Source organism: Bos mutus, chromosome 6, assembly GCF_027580195.1.
Source record: "Bos mutus isolate GX-2022 chromosome 6, NWIPB_WYAK_1.1, whole genome shotgun sequence".
NCBI lineage: Eukaryota > Metazoa > Chordata > Mammalia > Artiodactyla > Bovidae > Bos > Bos mutus.
The window spans coordinates 35170035-35190458 of record NC_091622.1 but is presented as its reverse complement, the minus strand read 5'-3'; the positions used below and the strand labels follow the sequence as shown (position 1 = coordinate 35190458).

The 20424-nt window shown below is 36.3% G+C and overlaps 1 long non-coding RNA gene across 1 annotated transcript in view; it reads left to right on the top strand.

The window, feature by feature from the left end:
• Positions 1-651, top strand: part of LOC138988293 (uncharacterized) — a 47380-nt gene extending 46729 nt beyond the window's left edge. Inside the window, exon 3 of the long non-coding RNA XR_011464606.1 lies at positions 482-651. This is a non-coding gene — a long non-coding RNA (uncharacterized lncRNA). The remainder of the gene's footprint in view (positions 1-481) is intronic.
• Positions 652-20424: the final 19773 nt, after the last annotated feature.

Genomic DNA, 20424 nt, shown 5'->3' with positions numbered 1-20424 from the left:
TTTCTTTAGTCATGAATTCTGACTCTGAGAACTGGCTTATGTCCAAAAAATAGGAATGGGATCGACTATATTTTTTCACTGAATTTTTTCTACATTAATTATGAATATTATCCAAAATACAGAGAAGTTGAAAGAGTTATACATGTACACTCTTAAGCTCATCACCTAGATTCTACAATTGATATTTTTCTATAGTTATTTATCAACTAACCATTCTGTATTCATTTCTTTATCAATGTATCAAATAATTACTTATGCTTTCACAGTAATTGGCTTTATCAGTTCCGTTAAACATTTCAGAATGTATATTCTCATCTAGGACTTATCATCTGTGTCAAGGTTGTTTTCCCAGGTATAGTTCTAAGCACTTCCATACAGTAGGAAAATAACTGTCACATTCTTTTCATTTCACCCTCTTTTTTTGTGAATGTCTACACTGTTTGAATTGTTTGACAAAGAATTTTTAAATCTTTGTACCTAGAGAACAAGAGGGGACAACAGAGTGCCGAAAACAAGTGCTGCTTTTGGTGGAGAACAAAACTTCTGGTTTAAAAGAAGATAATAGAACAATTAAGCTATTTTTTTAACTTACATTGACCAGCTTGACAAGCAAAGATCTTTTCTAGGATGAAAAAAATGTGTCTTTGTTTTCACTTGTGTTAGATCCTATTTTCTTTGATACTTGAAACATTGTTTTGGTCTATTTATTTTCTGTTTGTCAAATTATGAGAAGTAGTGAATATTAAAAAGGAAATAGTTGTGTTTCAGATCAAGCCATTTATTGATCATCCAAAGCTTGGCAATAATAAGTAAGACAGAGTAGGTCTTGATGAATTTGGGGAATTTGTCCTTTGAAGATTTTGCTTTCAGTGTAGCTTGTTAAGAGACAGGCAGCTCCTTTCTCTAAATAATATAAACCAATAGGAAAGAAACAACAGTAATATGAATAGAAAGAAAGAGATTTGTGGTGGCCTAAGTTTTATCTTTTTTCCTCCATTACCTATCATAATACTTACTCTTTCCATACACAGTTTGCTTGGGGATTTGGATACCATGGCATAGAGTAAGGATGTGGGCTTTGTACTCACTTGGACATAGATTAGCAAATGGTTTTGCTGTTTCCCAGCTGTGTATTTAAGGAACTGTCTCTCTAAAATTCTTTTTCTTTTTCCTGAAAATTGTGGGAAATAATGCATAGTTTAGAGTGTACTTTTGAAAATATTACACAGTCAGTAGCTTCTATTGTCATTAATTACATTATTTAATAGACATTGAGGAGTTATTATATTCAGACACTCTGATGTAGCTCAAAAATACAAAGTTGATAAGTCCCTAACCTAAAGATGCATGTTGTCTAAAAAAATTAAGAAAATCAATAGTTAATATACTTTTCAATAATGCCATCAGAGAAGATACTGAATAGTAAAGTACCAAAGGGACAAAATTGTGATAAGGAATAACACTCAGTCTATCTATGGGGTTGAGAAGATGTGAGAGAAATCAGTGAAATCTTTTAAGAGGAAGTAAGATTTGAGTTACTTCCTGAAAAATGACATATAGTAGGTGTGGACAAGAGAATGTTGCAGGAAAAACATCTGATATATAAAGACAAAAAAGTCAGAAGAAGTATGGCTTGTTGGGGAATTTTATGTGATTGATATAAAAGTACTATCAGATCAGATCAGATCAGTCGATCAGTTGTGTCCGACTCTTTGCAACCCCATGAATCGCAGCACGCCAGGCCTCCCTGTCCATCACCAACTCCCGGAGTTCACTCAGACTCATGTCCATTGAGTCAGTGATGCCATCCAGCCATCTCATCCTCTGGCGTCCCCTTCTCCTCCTGCCCCCAATCCCTCCCAGCATCAGAGTCTTTTCCAATGAGTCAACTCTTTGCATGAGGTGGCCAAAGTACTGGAGTTTCAGCTTTAGCATCATTCCTTCCAAAGAAATCCCAGGGCTGATCTCCTTCAGAATGGACTGGTTGGATCTCCTTGCAGTCCAAGGGCCTCTCAAGAGTCTTCTCCAACAATAGGAACAGTAATAAAGAGTGTAAGAAGTAGGCAGGATCCATGTGATCAAGGACCTTGAAACCTTGGTTAAGAAATTTCAGCTTTAAACTAGAGGCTATGAGGTACCACTAAGGAGTTAAAACAATAAAATTAGAATAATTTTAGGAAATTCACTATATGAGGATACAGGCTTGAGAAGGAACTTGGAGAAACTACTTATGATATTATTGCAGCAGTACAAACATTCTAATTTAAGGAAGTAGTATTATAAGTGTTAATTGGGGAGAAATTTACATTATATTAAAGAGAATAGATAGGACTTTATAACTAATTGAATATTGGTAATGATGGATTAGAATAAAGAAAGATTTTAATTTCTGACTTGTGGAGTAGAGTCGATGGTACCACCATTCCTTCACATAGAGAACCTAGAAGATGGCTAGATTTCAGGAGGAAGATAATGATTTTTTCTTGAAATATATTGAATTTGAAGTGTTTATGGGGCACTTAAGTGGAAAAACAAGGAAATTATATGTGTATATATATTTGCTGTATATTGATGTGCTCATGCACATAGTTCCAGAGTTTCTGAAAGGGTACAGGGTAAGAGATAAAGTCAGAATGGTGGTAAGTTACAGCCTTGCTGTATATGGGAATGCTCAGAGTAAGTTTATTTGCCTAGAAGGAGAGTGAAAGAAGTCTGGAGAATACTAACATATTAAGGCTGAACAAAGAAATAGTAGGAAGAAAGATGAACTGTTAAGGGAATTTGGAGACTAATATTTATTGTTTGTTCATTTGTTTATTCAGTGAATGTATACTGAACTCTTTCCTAGTCTGGGTTGACCCCAACTCAGAGTCTGAGATGAAAATGTGCATTCTGCAATCTAAATATTAATGGAAGTGAACCCAGAGAGCAGCAGTGAGGAAGTAGTGGAGTCAAATAACTCCAAGTCCCAAGAGTACGTTTTGAGATGGCTATTATTGCCTGTATCCAGTGCTTAATCCTCTGAGACCATTTGAGGAACCCTATGAATGTTTCCTGGAACTGTGCACTCCAGAGATGAAAAGGAGAAACATTTATCTATCGAATTCTGCCTTCCATTGGCAAGGTTTTCAACAGCTCATACTTCTGGTTTGTGGGTGTTTGAGTGTGCTCACCTGATAAACCCATATTATGGCATTAGAAAGGCCTTCAGGCAGGAATTAAGAAATAGGCCATCATGACCAAGATGAATACTGGCAAATTAAACCTGTACAAATTTGGTTTCTTGAATGGAACAGGAACTGGAATAAGAGATAGAACTGAGAGGAGAGTGGTAAGGAAAGGATTCAGTATAATCTGCTCTCTGCAGAACTCATATCCTCACTCTTGGGAGGGTTTGTCCAGTTTATCAAAATTTCCTTCAGGGTGAGGACCAGCTGTAGCTTGGTGCAGAGAAGCCCTGGGTCAGAAAGGTATGTGGCACTGGCCACTGTGGATGTTAACACATTACAGGCAGGGGAAGCTGATGGAATCTTGTGGCTGGAATGAAGGAGAGGCTGAAAGGACATGAAGTAGTACAAAGAATTTTCTGATATAAACATCTTCTATCTATATTCAGTTCCATGGTGAGCAAGATAAGAGTGTCCCTACCCTCATGTACTATGTATTCTACTGGGTGAGAGAGACAGAACATATAAAATAATTGCAGGTGCTGAGATCAGAGAACTAGAGGAATAGAGATCTTGGACCAGAAAAGTGTTTTCCTTACTCTCCATCTCCTTCACCTTTGTCTTTTCCAAACAAACACTTTTGGCAACTAGCCAAGTTTTTGTCATTCCCTTTGAATCTGCATTTCTATTATGAATCTAGCAGAGGGCTCTGGAAAAGAATTGCTTGAAACTTGAAACTGTAAAGCTATTAAATGTTGTGAATAGCTCTGAACCTTCTGGTTTTCCTCCAAAATAATCTCCTCCTACTAACAGGAAAAAAAGAAAAACAAAGCAAATAAAATGACAGAAGGAAGAGTGTCTATTTTCTTGATCACTGATGTTTTTCATTCATTTGTATTCCCAAAATAACAAAATATATATATTTAATACTATAGTGTATGTTTTATAAGGATATAAAATATATTTTATAGATATAAATGTTATATATTTATGTAACATATGTTGAGTTGACCAAAAAGTTCATTCAGGTTTTTGTAAGATGTTGTGAAAAATCCAAGTGAAATTTTTGGATTCACATCTATAACAATACATACATATATATATATATATATATATATATATATATACATAAAATACACATATATAACAAAATTCTCTACTGCCCTTTTACAGATTTAAACTTAGCATGCTACACACTTGGTTATGTTCATACCTTATGTCTTTAGAATTCTCAACTAATCATTAAAGTTAGTACTTCAGGTAAAATTGTTACATCACAATTGGGTTTCTAATCATTGAAGGACAACAGTGGCAGATGGAATCTGGTTTTGTGTCACTTGGTGACCCTCCCTAGTAAGCACATTTAATTATAACCCTCCTCATTTTGATTACAGTACTTTGCTAATTTGAAATTCTGCCTTGTCAATTAATGTAGCTTATGTTGTCTGTAGAAAATCATGAACCCCTGGTTATAATTTTAATTATAGCATGCATGTTGCAGATCTCAGCCAAACATCTCTGAGGATCTTCTCCTTTATGTAAAGTGTCAGGAAATTGGTCTCTTTCTTTGATTTCATATTGCCTTCTTGAGATACAATGAATACCTTTTGGTGACAGCATCCCTTTCCCAGTCTGCACAGTGAGATTCATGAACTGTACTAAGAGGTATTTTGCTAAATGCAGGCATTGAAGCAAATGTGCCATTTATAAAATGTTGTCATGACGTGGCATTTTTGAAACACTGAAAAACCTTAGTCTCTAACAAGCTAACAGAAAGGCATAAAGGCTTTTGGGAAAGAGAAAATACTTAGAATAAAATAATAAGGTTATCATTCAAAAATGTATGCAGTTACTTCTGAGATTTTCACAAGTTTAAAATTCTTTGGGAAATTACCACTGCCTTTGGATCATTAACCACCCCCCTGCCAAAAAAAAAATAATGGCAGAAAGGAAAATGGTGAGAAATCTAATATTCTTCAAATTTGAGTTTTCATGGTATTGTGATTTGATAAAAATAATATAATTTATAATGTCTTACAAACAAAATCATTTGAATATTTATCTCCAAATTTCATTTCCTACTTATTTCTTTCTAGAAGATATTTAATATATTTCAGTAGCATATTCAAGAGGCTCATAAGAGAAGTCTCACTTCAGGGATTACATATGTATGAGGCAATTATAAAGTTATGAAAGAATATTGAGAGCTAGTATTTCTGTGGTCAAACCAGAAGACACATATCATAGCATCTTGTATGAGCCCAAATGTGTTTACCAATTAAAATGTCTCTGTCATAATATTCTTTACCTGGGCTTCCCTGGTGGCTCAGCTAGGAAAGAATCCACCTGCAAAGCGGGCGAACTGGGTTTGATCCCTGGGTTGGAGAAGGGAAAGGCTACCCACTTCAGTATTCTGGTCTAGAGAATTCCATGGGCTGTATAGTCCATGGAGTCGCAAAGAGTCGGACACGACTGGGTGACTTTCACTTTCATGTTTCATGTTTCATTTGATGGCTCAGAATAAATGATGCTAGCCAGGAGTTTCACGGTATCGTGTTTAGCATCTCAGGCCCTTTAGCCAGACTCTTCTAGTCCAAATCCCAGCCCTGTCACTTATTGGCTGTGTGACCTTGGGCAATTCATTCAACCTTTTTGTGTCTCGGGTGTAATAAATAGGTATAAAAATGATACCTACGTCAAAGGTTTGTAGTGAATGTTAAACAAAACATAGTAAGCACTAAGAACAGTATAAATTCTCGAGTATTGTCTTTTACTATTTTTATTATTATTACTCATAGGCATTACTTGCAACAACTAGGTCTTTATCCCAAATACTCTTGTATCCTGTCGTGCTATGTTAGTGTGTGCTGTTGTAACACAGAGAAGGAAAGGGGGAGGGGGAGGAAGGTAGGCTGAGAACTGTGGAAATTAACATTTTCATATCAAATACGATAAATGATGTTGCTGCACCCAGCAGTCATCCACTGAGAATGCTTTCCTATGTGCCTGTATTAATTCTCTCAGTTATTGACTGATGCTTCACCTAAGTATTCATGTCATTATTTGGGAAACATGATTTTTCAGCCTTAGTAATGAGGCAGGAGACTGAGAACTCCAGGGACATGCTCACCACTGTTTTTCCTGTGCCTGAACATGTACACCAGTGACTCTTCCTGAGCGCTTAGTAATGAATCGGGCTCTAGATTAAGGGACATATTCTTGTGTACCTCCCCAGTCTCTCCCCCCAAATCTCCTTCTTCCTCAGCCTGGTTGGAAGTACAAAGAGAATCATTATTCTCACATGTCATTCACCTCCCCCACCAGCCTTCCTTAACAAGTAGGAGTTTGAAGCCTTAGGAAAGAAAAAGAAATTATTACTTAGGAAGCTGGCATTGGCAAGAAAACAAAATAATCAAAACTATAAATCACAAACAGATATGTTTAGGCTGTTATGCCTAAAACCAAATTATTCATTCAGCAGGAGCAGCAGGTTTTTATAGATAAATCATGAATTGTTCTTTGGGGTATATTGATTTAAGGGATCTGGGGGTACTTCATCTTCTCCTACCCTCTTATTCACTTGAATATACTTAACACTCTGCTCTCAGGCACCCTGAAGTTCTCACACTGCTGAAAGCTGCCACACCCATATCTTCTCCCTGATATTCCAGGCCTCTGTCTAATGAGGTTCCAAACCATCCCTCAGGATGCTATTCAGATTGTACTTCTTTGAAACTTCGTATCCTTGCCCCTGGCAAATGGAGTTCCTCTTACTCTGTGCTCTCTCTGCATTAATTAAGATATCATGGTATTTATTTCATTACACTGTAGTTTTCTGTTCACATTTATCTTTCCCCAGGAAAGTGTGTCTTGATAGTAGAGGTTGTGTGTGGTCATCTCTGTATTCCCAATGCTAGATTAGTGTCTGGCAACACAATATAGGGGTTCAATGAATATTTGAGGGATGAATCTATAGACATAGAGAGTTTCCTTTATTATTTATTCATAATAATTAAGGGGTTGGCAATATCTCTGTCAACTAGACCTCAAAATTTAAAGTTGTCTTTGTGGTTTCATTTCTTTATTCCTTATGTCAAATAAATGTTTATGTATTCATGGGTATTATTTGAATTTTTATTATGTATTCATTATATTAAATATTTCTTTATGTCTAAGTTCTCAATTTTATTTCCAGTGCCAGAGCTTTTGTTCAGATACCAACTGTCACACATGTGTAACATCAAAACAGTCACCGAACTGGTATCATTAACTCTGTCTTTCCCCATCCTGTTGATCACATGTGTTTGTGACCATTTGATATTTCTTAAATATTTACTAATCTATTGACAAAAGTCTCTAATTTCATATCTGTTTTTTAAATATGTGACAGTTGGTAAGTAAAGTTGGTATGTGTTAAGTAAACTCAAAATCTATTGTAAATCACCCTCCCATTTCATCCTTCACCTCATAGGAGACAAGTATCCATTTCTTGAATGTCTTCCTAGAGAATCTCTTTGTTTACATTTATGTGCATGTGTGTGTGTGCAGCTGTGTGTGTGTAGCTGTTTGTCGGAATTCTCTTTTTTTTTTTTCTTTAAAAAATGGTAGCCTTTACACATCATTCTGCCTCTTGCTTTCTATTTTTGTTTTTTTTTTACTGGTTCATATTTATTTTATTTTATTTATTTATTTATTTATTTTGAGAACATCTTTTCTTTTTTTTTTTAACAATATTTAATTGGTTTTGCCATATATCAAAATGAATCCGTCACAGGTATACATGTGTTTCCCATCCTGAACCCTCCTCCCTCCCCGTACCATCCCTCTGGGTCATCCCAGTGCACCAGCCCCAAGCATCCAGTATCATGCATCGAACCTAGACTGGCGACTCATTTCATATATGATATTATACATGTTTCAATGCCATTCTCCCAAATCATCCAACCCTCTCCCTCTCCCACAGAGTCCAAAAGACTGTTCTATACATCAGTGTCTCTTTGGCTGTCTCGTATACAGGGTTATTGTTACCATCTTTCTAAATTCCATATATATGTGTTAGTATACTGTATTGGTCGGAGAAGGCAATGGCACCCCACTCCAGCACTCTTGCCTGGAAAATCCCATGGACAGAGGAGCCTGGTGGGCTGCAGTCCATGGGGTCGTGAAGAGTCGGACACGACTGAGTGACTTCCCTTTCACTTTTCACTTTCATGCATTGGAGAAGGAAATGGCAACCCACTCCAGTGTTCTTGCCTAGAGAATCCCAGGGACAGGGGAGCCTCGTGGGCTGCCATCTATGGGGTCGCACAGAGTCAGACACGACTGAAGCGACTTAGCAGCAGCAGTATACTGTGTTGGTGTTTTTCTTTCTGGCTTACTTCACTCTGTATAATAGGCTCCAGTTTCCTCCACCTCATTAGAACTGATTCAAATGTATTCTTTTTAATGGCTGAGTAATACTCCATTGTGTATATGTACCACTGCTTTCTTATCCATTCATCTGCTGATGGGCATCTAGGTTGCTTCCATGTCCTGGCTATTATAAACAGTGCTGCGATGAACATTGGGGTACACGTGTCTCTTTCCCTTCTGGTTTCCTCAGTGTGTATGCCCAGCAGTGGGATTGCTGGATCATAAGGCAGTTCTATTTCCAGTTTTTTAAGGAATCTCCACACTGTTCTCCATAGTGGTTGTACTAGTTTGCATTCCCACCAACAGTGTAGACATTTGGATCGCAGCCATTCTGACGGGCATGCAATGGTACCTCATAGTGGTTTTGATTTGCATTTCTCTGATAATGAGTGATGTTGAGCATCTTTTCATGTGTTTGTTAGCCATATGTATGTCTTCTTTGGAGAAATGTCTATTTAGTTCTTTGGCCCATTTTTTGATAGGGTCATTTATTTTTCTGGAGTTGAGCTGTAGGAGTTGCTTGTATATTTTTGAGATTAGTTTTTGTCCATTGCTTCATTTGCTATTATTTTCTCCCATTCTGAAGGCTGTCTTTTCACCTTGCTAATAGTTTCCTTTGATGTGCAGAAGCTTTTAAGTTCAATTAGGTCCCATTTGTTTATTTTTGCTTTTATTTCCAATATTCTGGGAGGTGGGTCATAGAGGATCCTACTGTGATGTATGTCAGAGAGTGTTTTGCCTATGTTCTCCTCTAGGAGTTTTACAGTTTCTGGTCTTACATTGAGATCTTTAATCCATTTTGACTTTATTTTTGTGTATGGTGTTAGAAAGTGTTCTATTTTCATTCTTTTACAAGCGGTTGACCAGTTTTCCCAGCACCACTTGTTAAAGAGATTGTCTTTAATCCAGTGTATATTCTTGCCTCCTTTGTCAAAGATAAGGTGTCCATAGGTATGTGATTTATCTCTGGGCTTTCTATTTTGTTCCATTGATCTATATTTCTGTCTTTGTGCCAGTACCATACTGTCTTGATGACTGTGGCTTTGTAGTAGAGCCTGAAGTCAGGCAGGTTGATTCCTCCAGTTCCATTCTTCTTTCTCAAGATTGCTTTGGCTATTTGAGGTTTTTTGTATTTCCATACAAATTGTGAAATTATTTGTTCTAGCTCTGTGAAGAATACCGTTGGTAGCTTGATGGGGATTGCATTGAATCTATAAATTGCTTTGGGTAGTATACTCATTTTCACTATATTGATTCTTCCAATCCATGAACATGATATATTTCTCCATCTATTAGTGTCCTCTTTGATTTCTTTCACCAGTGTTTTATAGTTTTCTATATATAGGTCTTTAGTTTCTTTAGGTAGATATATTCCTAAGTATTTTATTCTTTCCATTGCAATGGTGAATGGAATTGTTTCCTTAATTTCTCTTTCTATTTTCTCATTATTAGTGTATAGGAATGCAAGGGATTTCTGTGTGTTGATTTCATATCCTGCAAGTTTACTATAATCATTGATTAGTTCTAGTAATTTTCTGGTGGAGGCTTTAGGGTTTTCTATGTAGAGGATCATGTCATCTGCAAATAGTGAGAGTTTTACTTCTTCTTTTCCAATTTGGATTCCTTTTATTTCTTTTTCTGCTCTGATTGCTGTGGCCAAAACTTCCAAAACTATGTTGAATAGTAATGGTGAAAGTGGGCACCCTTGTCTTGTTCCTGACTTTAGAGGAAATGCTTTCAATTTTTCACCATTGAGGATAATGTTTGCTGTGGGTTTGTCATATATAGCTTTTATTATGTTGAGGTATGTTCCTTCTATTCCTGCTTTCTGGAGGGTTTTTATCATAAATGGATGTTGAATTTTGTCAAAGGCTTTCTCTGCATCTATTGAGATAATCATATGGTTTTTATTTTTCAATTTGTTAATGTGGTGTATTACATTGATTGATTTGCAGATATTGAAGAATCCTTGCATCCCTGGGATAAAGCCCACTTGGTCATGGTGTATGGTCTTTTTAATGTGTTGTTGGATTCTGATTGCTAGAATTTTGTTAAGGATTTTTGCATCTATGTTCATCAGTGATATTAGCCTGTAGTTTTCTTTTTTTGTGGGATCTTTGTCAGGTTTTGGTATTAGGGTGATGGTGGCCTCATAGAATGAGTTTGGAAGTTTACCTTCCTCTGCAATTTTCTAGAAGAGTTTGAGCAGGATAGGTGTTAGCTCTTCTCTAAATTTTTGGTAGAATTCAGCTGTGAAGCCGTCTGGACCTGGGCTTTTGTTTGCTGGAAGATTGCTGATTACAGTTTCAATTTCTGTGCTTGTGATGGGTCTGTTAAGATTTTCTATTTCTTTCTGGTCCAGTTTTGGAAAGCTGTACTTTTCTAATAATTTGTCCATTTCTTCCACATTGTCCATTTTACTGGCATATAATTGTTGATAGTAGTCTCTTATGATCCTTTGTATTTCTGTGTTGTCTATTGTGATCTCTCCATTTTCATTTCTAATTTTATTGATTTGATTTTTCTCCCTTTGTTTCTTGATGAGTCTGGCTAATGGTTTGTCAATTTTATTTATCCTTTCAAAGAACCAGCTTTTGGCTTTGTTGATTTTTGCTATGGTCTCTTTTGTTTCTTTTGCATTTATTTCTGCTCTAATTTTTAAGATTTCTTTCCTTCTACTACCCCTGGGGTTCTTCATTTCTTCCTTTCCTAGTTGTTTTAAGTGTAGAGTTAGGTTATTTATTTGACTTTTTTCTTGTTTGTTGAGGTATGCCTGTATTGCTATGAACTTTCCCCTTAGGACTGCTTTTACAGTGTCCCACAGGTTTTGGGTTGTTGTGTTTTCATTTTCATTCATTTCTATGCAAATTTTGATTTCTTTTTTGATTTCTTCTGTGATTTGTTGGTTATTCAGCAGCATGTTGTTCAGCCTCCATATGTTGGAATTTTTAATAGTTTTTCTCCTGTAATTGAGATCTAATCTTACTGCACTGTGGTCAGAAAAGATGCTTGGAATGATTTAAATTAACAATCTGGAGGGCTTCCCTTGTGGCCCAGCTGGTAACTAATCCTCCTGAATGCAGGAGACCTAGGTTAGATCCCTGGGTTGGGAAGATGCCCTGGAGAAGGAAAAGGCTCCCCACTCCAGTATTCTGGTCTAGAGAATTCCATGAACTGTATAGCCCTTGGGGTCCCAAAGAGTTGGATATGACTGAGCAACTTTCACTCTCTTATTCAACATGTCTGGAAGATTATTCCCTGTCAATATTTCTGGATCTGAACCATTCCTTTTTTATGAAGAAACTTATATTTTCACCCTCTTTCCAATTTTTATTGTGTTTCAACATATGTAACTGAAAATTTATCATTTTAGTCAATTCTGAGTATACATCTCAATGATATTAGGCACATTCTCCATCTTGTGAAACTATCATCATTATCTGTTTCCAGAAATTTTCATTACCACAAACAGAAACCCTGTATCCATTAGCTAGTGACTCCACATTTCCTCTTTCCCTCAGTCCCTTTATTCTACTTTCTTTCTTTATGAACTTGCCTATTCCAGGTACCTCACAAAAGTAAAACCATACAGAATTTGTCTGTCTTTGTTTGGCTTATTTCACTTAACATGTTTTCAAACCTCATCTGTGTTATAGCATGTATCAGAATTCCATTCCTTTTGATGACTAAATAATATTCCATTGTATGTAGACACCACACTATGTTTATCCATTCATCGATTGATGAACAATTGGGTTTCTACCTTTCAACTATTGTAAGTAATGTTGCTGTGATATTGGTATGCAGGTATCTGTTGGAATCCCTGCTTTCAATTATTTTGGATGTATACATAAGAGTGGAACTTCTGGATTATATAATTCTATGTTTAACTTTTTGAGCTTTCTCCTCTCCTCTCTTCCCTTCTTTCCTCCTTCCATATCTCCCACCCTCCCTCCTATCCTTCCCTACTTTTCTTCCTTCCTTCCCTCCCTCTCTCTCTTTCTCCCTCTCTCTCTTTTTTCTCTCTTTAGTCATCTAAATAGGTGTGAAGTGGTATCCCACTGTGGTTTTGATTTGCATTTCCTTAATGACACTGAATGTCTTTTCATGTTCTTATTGGCTATTTGCATTTATTTAATCATTTCAAAATTATGAAATATAATATGTATATAAAATTCTATATCACAAACTCTGTGAACCTCTATCCCCAGAAGAAACTTCTTACCTGAACTTTATGTTTATTAGTTTTCTTTTCTTTCCAGTTTTAACACATATATGTATCTCCACATATATGTATCTAATAATATCATATATAGATAATGTTTTGATTTTTATGAATTTTTTCATACTGCCTGTACTTTTTTTCTGATGTTGCATTATTTATTTGACATTATCTTCTAAAATTCATCCTTGTGGATTGCTCTAATGATGACTTATTCATTTCACTGCTCTATAGTATCCCATTGCCTAACTATACCATGATCTGTTTATCTGTTCTTTTGCCAGTTGACATTTGGGTTCTTTCTAATTTTCTTGTTATTAAAAATTATGCTACTACAAACAGTTTGTATGCAAGTCTTCAGGTACATATGTATAAAGTATATATAGGAAGGTAATTGTTATATCATGAGGCATGTTTATCTTCAAATTTAGTAGACAATGCCAAATAACTTTCAGAGTCCTTATACAAGGTTATGATTCCATCACTACCTCACATGACTTGTACTATACAGATTATAAAATACAGATGATAAGAAACACCACATATTCAATATTATATATATTACTTAAGCTGTGGTACATATACACAATGGAGTGTTACTCAGCTATTAAAAAGAATACATTTGAATCAGTTCTAATGAAGTGGATGAAACTGGAGCCTATTATACAGAGTGAAGTAAGCCAGAAAGAAAAACACCAATACAGTATACTAACGCATATATATGGAATTTAGAAAGAAGGTAATGATAACCCTGTATGCGAGACAGCAGAAGAGACACAGATGTATAGAACAGTCTTTTGGACTCTGTGGGAGAGGGCGAGGGTGGGATGATTTGGGAGAATGGCATTGAAACATGTATAATATCATAAAAGAAATGAATCGCCAGTCCAGGTTCGATGCAGGATACAGGATGCTTGGGGCTGGTGCACTGGGACGACCCAGAGGGATGGTACAGGGAGGGAGGTGGGAGGGGGGTTCAGGATGGGGAGCACGTGTACACCCGTGGTGGATTCATGTTGATGTATGGCAAAACCAACAGAATACTGTAAAGTAATTAACCTTCAATTAAAATAAATAAATTAAAAAAAAAAGAAAATCTTTAAACTTTTCTTTATGTGGTGGTTGTTCTCATGTTTTCTTGGTTTCTGTAAATATTCCAGAAATAAGTTTGGAGATACTGTGGGACTCCATATTTGTTGTGTGAAGGGTTCTAGATGTATCCATATAAACAATTAGTTACAGATGCTGAAATGTGCCAATACAAAATGGATTGGCTGATTTTTCAGTTTTCGAAGCTAAGTTGTTAGGTGCATAATGATTTTAAGTTGTTATTTTTGCTTGGTGGACTGAAGTGTCTATTAAAATGACTCTCAATCTCTGGCATTGTTTTCCGTTTTAAAGTCTAGTTTTTAATATTACGTCTTTGTCAGTTTTTAAATAGTAATTGCAATGATTAATTTTATGTGTTACCTTTTCTGGATTAAGGGATGATCAAATAGCTGGTAAAACAGTATTTCTGACTGTGTCTGTGAGAGTTTATTTAGGAGAGATTGGCATTAGTTTTAGTAGGCTGAGTAAAGACATCCACCCTCACCAGCGTGGGCAGATATTACCCTCTCTGTTGGGAGCTCAAGTGGAAGAAAAAGGAAAGGAACAGCACATTCTTGCTTTCTCTTCATGAGCTGCAGTGTCCACGTCCTACTCCTAAGAGCTCCTGGTCTAGGGTCTTTGACGTCCAACTGAGATTCATGCCATCAGGTCAGTTCAGCTGCACTGTATATACCACACACATATAAACTTCTTTGTAGTTTTAATTTCAAACTCCTTGTGGTCTTATGATATAGATATTTTTCATAAATAACACATAGCTGGATTTATTTGGCTGGATTAATTTTTACCCAGTCTTTTAACTGGAGAGTCACTGCACTTACATTTATTATTATTACTAATATATGGATTTGTTTATTTTCTGGTTACTTTACTTACATTGAATAATCAGTTTCAGTCTACATGCTAATCAGTTTTCATCTAATTCCCCTATAACTAAGGTAACATTTTCTCCAAATGATTTTAAGATCCTATTTTTATTTTTGGTATTTTGTATGATGTCACACAATGTCTAAATGTGAATTTCTTTTTTATTTATCCTGCTTGAATTTTATGCTGTCTCAATATCCTGGTTTTTGTTTTGCAACAATTCTGGAAAGCTTTCAGCATTATCTCTTCCAATATTACTACTTTTACATTGTTTCCAATATTTTCTTTTTAACATTCCAGTTAGAGGTTCATTGGAACTTGTATCACAATTCTCCATGTCTTGTAATCTCTCATTATTCTCCATTTCTTTGTTTCTCTGTGGTTTTATTTTCTAATATTCTTAGTCCTGAGCCTGTCTACAAATAATGTCAAATCACCTAGGTTAAGATGGAGTAAAGATATGATATCTAATTTTCTTCCTTCCAGTAGTTTCAATTTTCATTTTTGTTTTTTTCTCCCAGTGTAAACATTCTTAGATTTTATTCAGTATCCAAACACAGCAATATCAGATGTCTTTGTGGTTGTAGGTTTGTTGTTTTTTTTCTACTGTTATTATACATGGTGACATATTTCCTTGTGTTTTCTGTGATTTTCTTCTTTTAAATTGTGAACTCTTGTTGCAACTCTATTGGTGTGGATTCCTTTAGATTGTCATTGAGAGAGTTCTCCTAAGAGCAGTGGTTTCTCTTTATACCAGTCTGAAAGCTCTGCCACCTAGAGTATTCCTGTATCAAGTTGCATTCTCACCTGTTAAAAATGGATGGGGTTATTGAAACATCATTTTAAATTAAACTCAAGCAGATTATTATTGTTTTGTTTAAATGATAAAAATCCTCTTTTAGCTAAATAATTACAGTTATTTTAGCAGAACAGATATGGTTTAAATGTCACATAGCAAGTCTTAGATGAGGTATGGAACATCTCTAAAAATTTAAAAGATGCTTTCATAAATGTTCAGTTCAGTTCGGTCACTCATTCGTGTCCGACTCTTTGCGACCCCATGAATCGCAGCACGCCAGGCCTCCCTGTCCATTACCAGCTCCCGGAGTTCACTCAGACTCACTTCCACGAGTCAGTGATGCCACAAATGTTACATAGGTAATATTCTAACCATTTTTTACTTTCAGGAAAAAGTGCAATTTTTCCCCTATGAAATTTTTATAATTTTATAATAATTTCTACACTCTTTAAAGCCTATTCTTAATTACTCTCTTTGTATATCTGTTTATCTAGTAATTTATGATATTCAAACTAAAAGTAATTTTTATACCTTTTCAGTATAGTCAGCCAGTCTTTCACTCTGTATAGCCTGAATATAGTCCCTAGGCTGAAAAACAGATGGATTTTGTTGATTTGAAGAGAACTGCAATCTAGTGAGGGGGAAGTGACTCCAGGTTATTAAGAATAAAGACTTCAAGGGAAGCTCTAGGTGACCCCTATCCTAGTACAAAGGGAAAAGGAGAGACAGAGAACATGTGGTAGCATCTTATAAAGAAAATTGATTATAATGTGTCTACTTTGCCTAGCAAACTATTCACTGACCCATATCACAGATCATGGATTTGTCTATAGATTTTGAAATTCAAAAAAGTGGTGGCCAAATTTCAACCTCAGGAGAAAACCAGAAAACAGAAGCATTAAATGAAAAAGTGATCAGTGACTGCCAATAAGTGATGTGACCCCAAAAGAAACTCAGCTCTTTTAGCCAGCAGGCAGTGAGAGGCATCCCCAGCTGGGGGTGTCTGCAGCTGTGTTAGTTGGAGCCCTTCTGCACTCGGCTTTATTGTTTATCCTATCTGTACTGTTTCTTATTTCTTGGGGCTGACCTCTGCAGGCTCCATTTCACAAGCTCCTGAGTGGACTGCCTTCCACCTGAATTGGCTAATGCATGGTACTCATGGGTGATTGGAGGGCAGGAGAGGAGGAAGCAACTGGGCTATTTTTTTGTTTTTTCTCTCTCTCTTTGCCTTGAAGCATTTTTCTGGCAGTGGCTGCTTCTCCTTATCATTTCCAGCTCCCTCCGTACAGGCCTGCCATTTATTCAGCTACTGTTATTTGACTCTAACCTTTGTGATCTGATAATACCACCTCTTCCCTTCTCTACAGTCTAGGAAAGATAGAGGCTTTCTGATAGTAACTTCTAATTTCCTCAAAAGTTTGAATTCCAATTGTTAGCCTATTAAGATTATGCTGATCTTTTTTTTTTTCCTCTGAGAGTAATACCAGTTTATCCTTTTTTTAAACTTTTAATTTTGTATTATGATATAGCTGATTAACAATAATGTGATAGTTTCAGGTGAACAGTGAAAGGACTCAGCCATATATATATATACACACACACACACACACACACATATACACATGTATCCTTTTTCTCACAAACTCCCTCCCATCCAGATTGCCATATAACATTGAGCAGAATTCCATGTGCTGTACAGTAGGCCCTTGTTGAATACCAGTATATTCTATAACATTGTTTTCTTATATCAAAACTTCTGAATTCTCAGTCCCTCCACATTTACTCTGTTCTTAGAAAAAAATAAGAGAAATTTTTGTTTGATTCTTTGATAGGATAGTGTATTTAAAACCGGGGAATATCTCCTGGAGTCCAAAAGAGAATACCATTCATGGGTACCAAAGAAGAGAGTAGAAGTAGCCAGAGAATAACTAGATCTATCGGGAATCAGAAGTTATATAGGATGAATATGAAACGAGTGGCCTGATGCTATGAAAATGATTCCAAGTACTGAGTTTGGAATCAAATGTGGGAGAATGTCATGAATGATTGCCTGGAAGAGATTTAGAAACTTTTTAATACAATTGTTAAAGGCTTCACTCCATTTACAATTATTACAAAAATATTCCCTATATTCCTTATGTTGTATTATATATCCTTGTAAGCTTGTTTTACATATTAGTTTGTCCCTTTTAATCCCTTACCTTATCCCTATATTGCTCCTCTACCACTACTTGTAGTCACTAGTTTGTTCTTGCTCTGAATTTGCTTCTTTTCTATTTACTAGTTTATTGCATGTTTTAGATTCCACATATAATTGATATTATACAGTATTTGTCTTTCTTTAGCTGACTTCTTTCACTTAGCATAGAGCCCTCCAACTCCATCTGTGTTGCTATAAATGGCAAAATTTCATACTTTTTATGGCTGAGTAGTATTCCAGTATATCTATTCATCTGTTTATGGGTACTTGGGTTGCTTCCATATCTTGATAATTGTAAATAATACTGCTATGAATATTGGGATGCATGTATCTTTTCGAATTAGTTTTTTATTTTTTTCAGATATATACCAAGAAGTGGAATCACTGGGCCATATGGTAGTTCTGTTCTCTAACACCATATACAAAACTAAACACCAAATAGATTAAAGACCTAAATGTAAGACCAGATACTATAAAACTCCTAGAAGAAAACATAAGCTTTTTGACATAAATTGCAGTTATCTTTTTTGGATCTGTCTCCAGTATTCTTGCCTAGAGAATCCCATGGACAAAGGAGCCTGGTGGGCTGCTGTCCATAGGGTTACACAGAGTTGGACACGACTGAAGCGACTTAGCATGCATGCATGCATTGAAGAAGGAAATGGCAACCCACTCCAGTATTCTTGCCTGGAGAATTCCAGGGACAGAGGAACCTGGTGGGCTGCTGTCTATGGGGTCACACAGACTCGGACATGATCGAAGCGACTTAGCAGCAGCAGCAGCCTAAGGTAAAAGAAAAGAAAAAATAAACAGTGGGCCTAATTAAACTTGAATGCCTTTGCACAACACATGAAACCATCAACAAAATGAAAAGACAACCTACTGAATGGGAGGAAATATTTGCAAATGAAATGACCAAATGCCAAATGATATGATCAGCATTGGGGCTTCCCACATGGTTCAGTGGGTGAAGAATCTGTCTAGAATGCAGGAGACACAGGAGACATGGGTTTGATTCCTAAGTTGGGAAGATTCCCTGGAGGAGGGCATGGCAACCCACTCCAATATTCTTGCCTGGAGAATCCCATGGATAGAGGAGCCTGGTGGGCTACCGTCTATAGAGTCACAAGAGTCAGACATGACTAAAGCGAATGGGCATGAGCACAAGCATGATCAATATTTGCCAAATAATATGACCAGTATAATATGACTAATCATATGACCAAGTTATATATGCTAGATATTATATAAATACATGTTATATCTATCATATATAAATAGCTCATACAACTCAACATAAAAAAAAAAAGCAAACAACCCAGTTAAAAAATGGGCCGAAGAGGGAATGCGAATGGACAAGAGGCACATGAAAAGATGTTCAACATTGCTAATTATCGGGGAAATGCAAATGAAAACCACAATGAGATAGCACCTCACACCAGTCAGAATCGCTATCAAAAAGAACACAAATAACGAATTGAAAAAGGGAACTACACCCTCTCCAACATTTGTTATTTGTGTTCTTTTTGATAGCCATTCTGACAAATGTAAGGCAATGTGTAAATTGGTGGGGATATGAATTGAGGGAATGTAAATTGGTGCTGCTACTGTGGGAAACAGTATAGAGGCTTCTCAAAAAGATTCTTAAAGCAATATTTTTAAAAATTGTGGCCTATTTATAAACTAAGACAAACTGAGGCTTGATATGTTGGTGAGAGCTCAATTTAAACACCTCTCCATTATTCTGTTGAGACCCTATTCTGGTTCTACCAGGCTCCAGCATGTGATGAGTTTTAAGACAGGTCTTGGGTAAAAGACAAAGTTATCCTTGGTAAGAGTAAGACACATGGTCACATCTGACTACAAAATGGATTGGAGATTGTAACTCTATATGAGAAGCTGCATCCTGGTAACAACTCTGTATTACGGACAGGAAACCATACATTTTTGGTGTCCAGCAAATATCTTTACCACAAATTGTTATGTTACTAAGGTAGCACTGCTGAAGAATCAAAAAAGAATAATTTCATTTGGAAAATAAAGTTTTAATGTCAAATAATGACACTTCTAAAGTCATGAGTCACATGTCCAGTCTCAGAATGATTTTGAGATCAAAGGAACAATTCCCCTCACCCACAATAAACACAGAGCATCTCTATGTCTCTTCCCTTCACTCGATTTCTGTTCCAAATTAGATGGACCATGTCATGACTCAAACAGTATTGCTTCTTTTGCTTTTCTCTTCCCTTTTAAATCAGTATACACCGAGCTTCCATCTGGACAAGAAGTAAACAAAAACTATGCAGAACAAAAGTAAGAAATCCTATAAAATGTGTGTAGTATATTAAATAGAATGGAACTTGCTATACTGTGCTAAGTTGCTCAGTCGTGTCTGACTCTCTGCGACCCCATCAACTGTCAGCCTGTCAAGCTCCTCTGTCCTTGGGGGTTCTCCAGGCAAGAATACTGGAGTGGGTTGCCATGCCTTCCTCCAGGGGATCTTCCCCACCCAGGCATCGAACCCAGGTCTCCTGCATTGCAGGGAGATTCTTTACCATCTGAGCTACCAGGAAGTATATTAAATAGAATGAAACTTACTCTAATTCTATTCGAAGTTGTGCTTTTAGATACTGCACTGATAGACTTC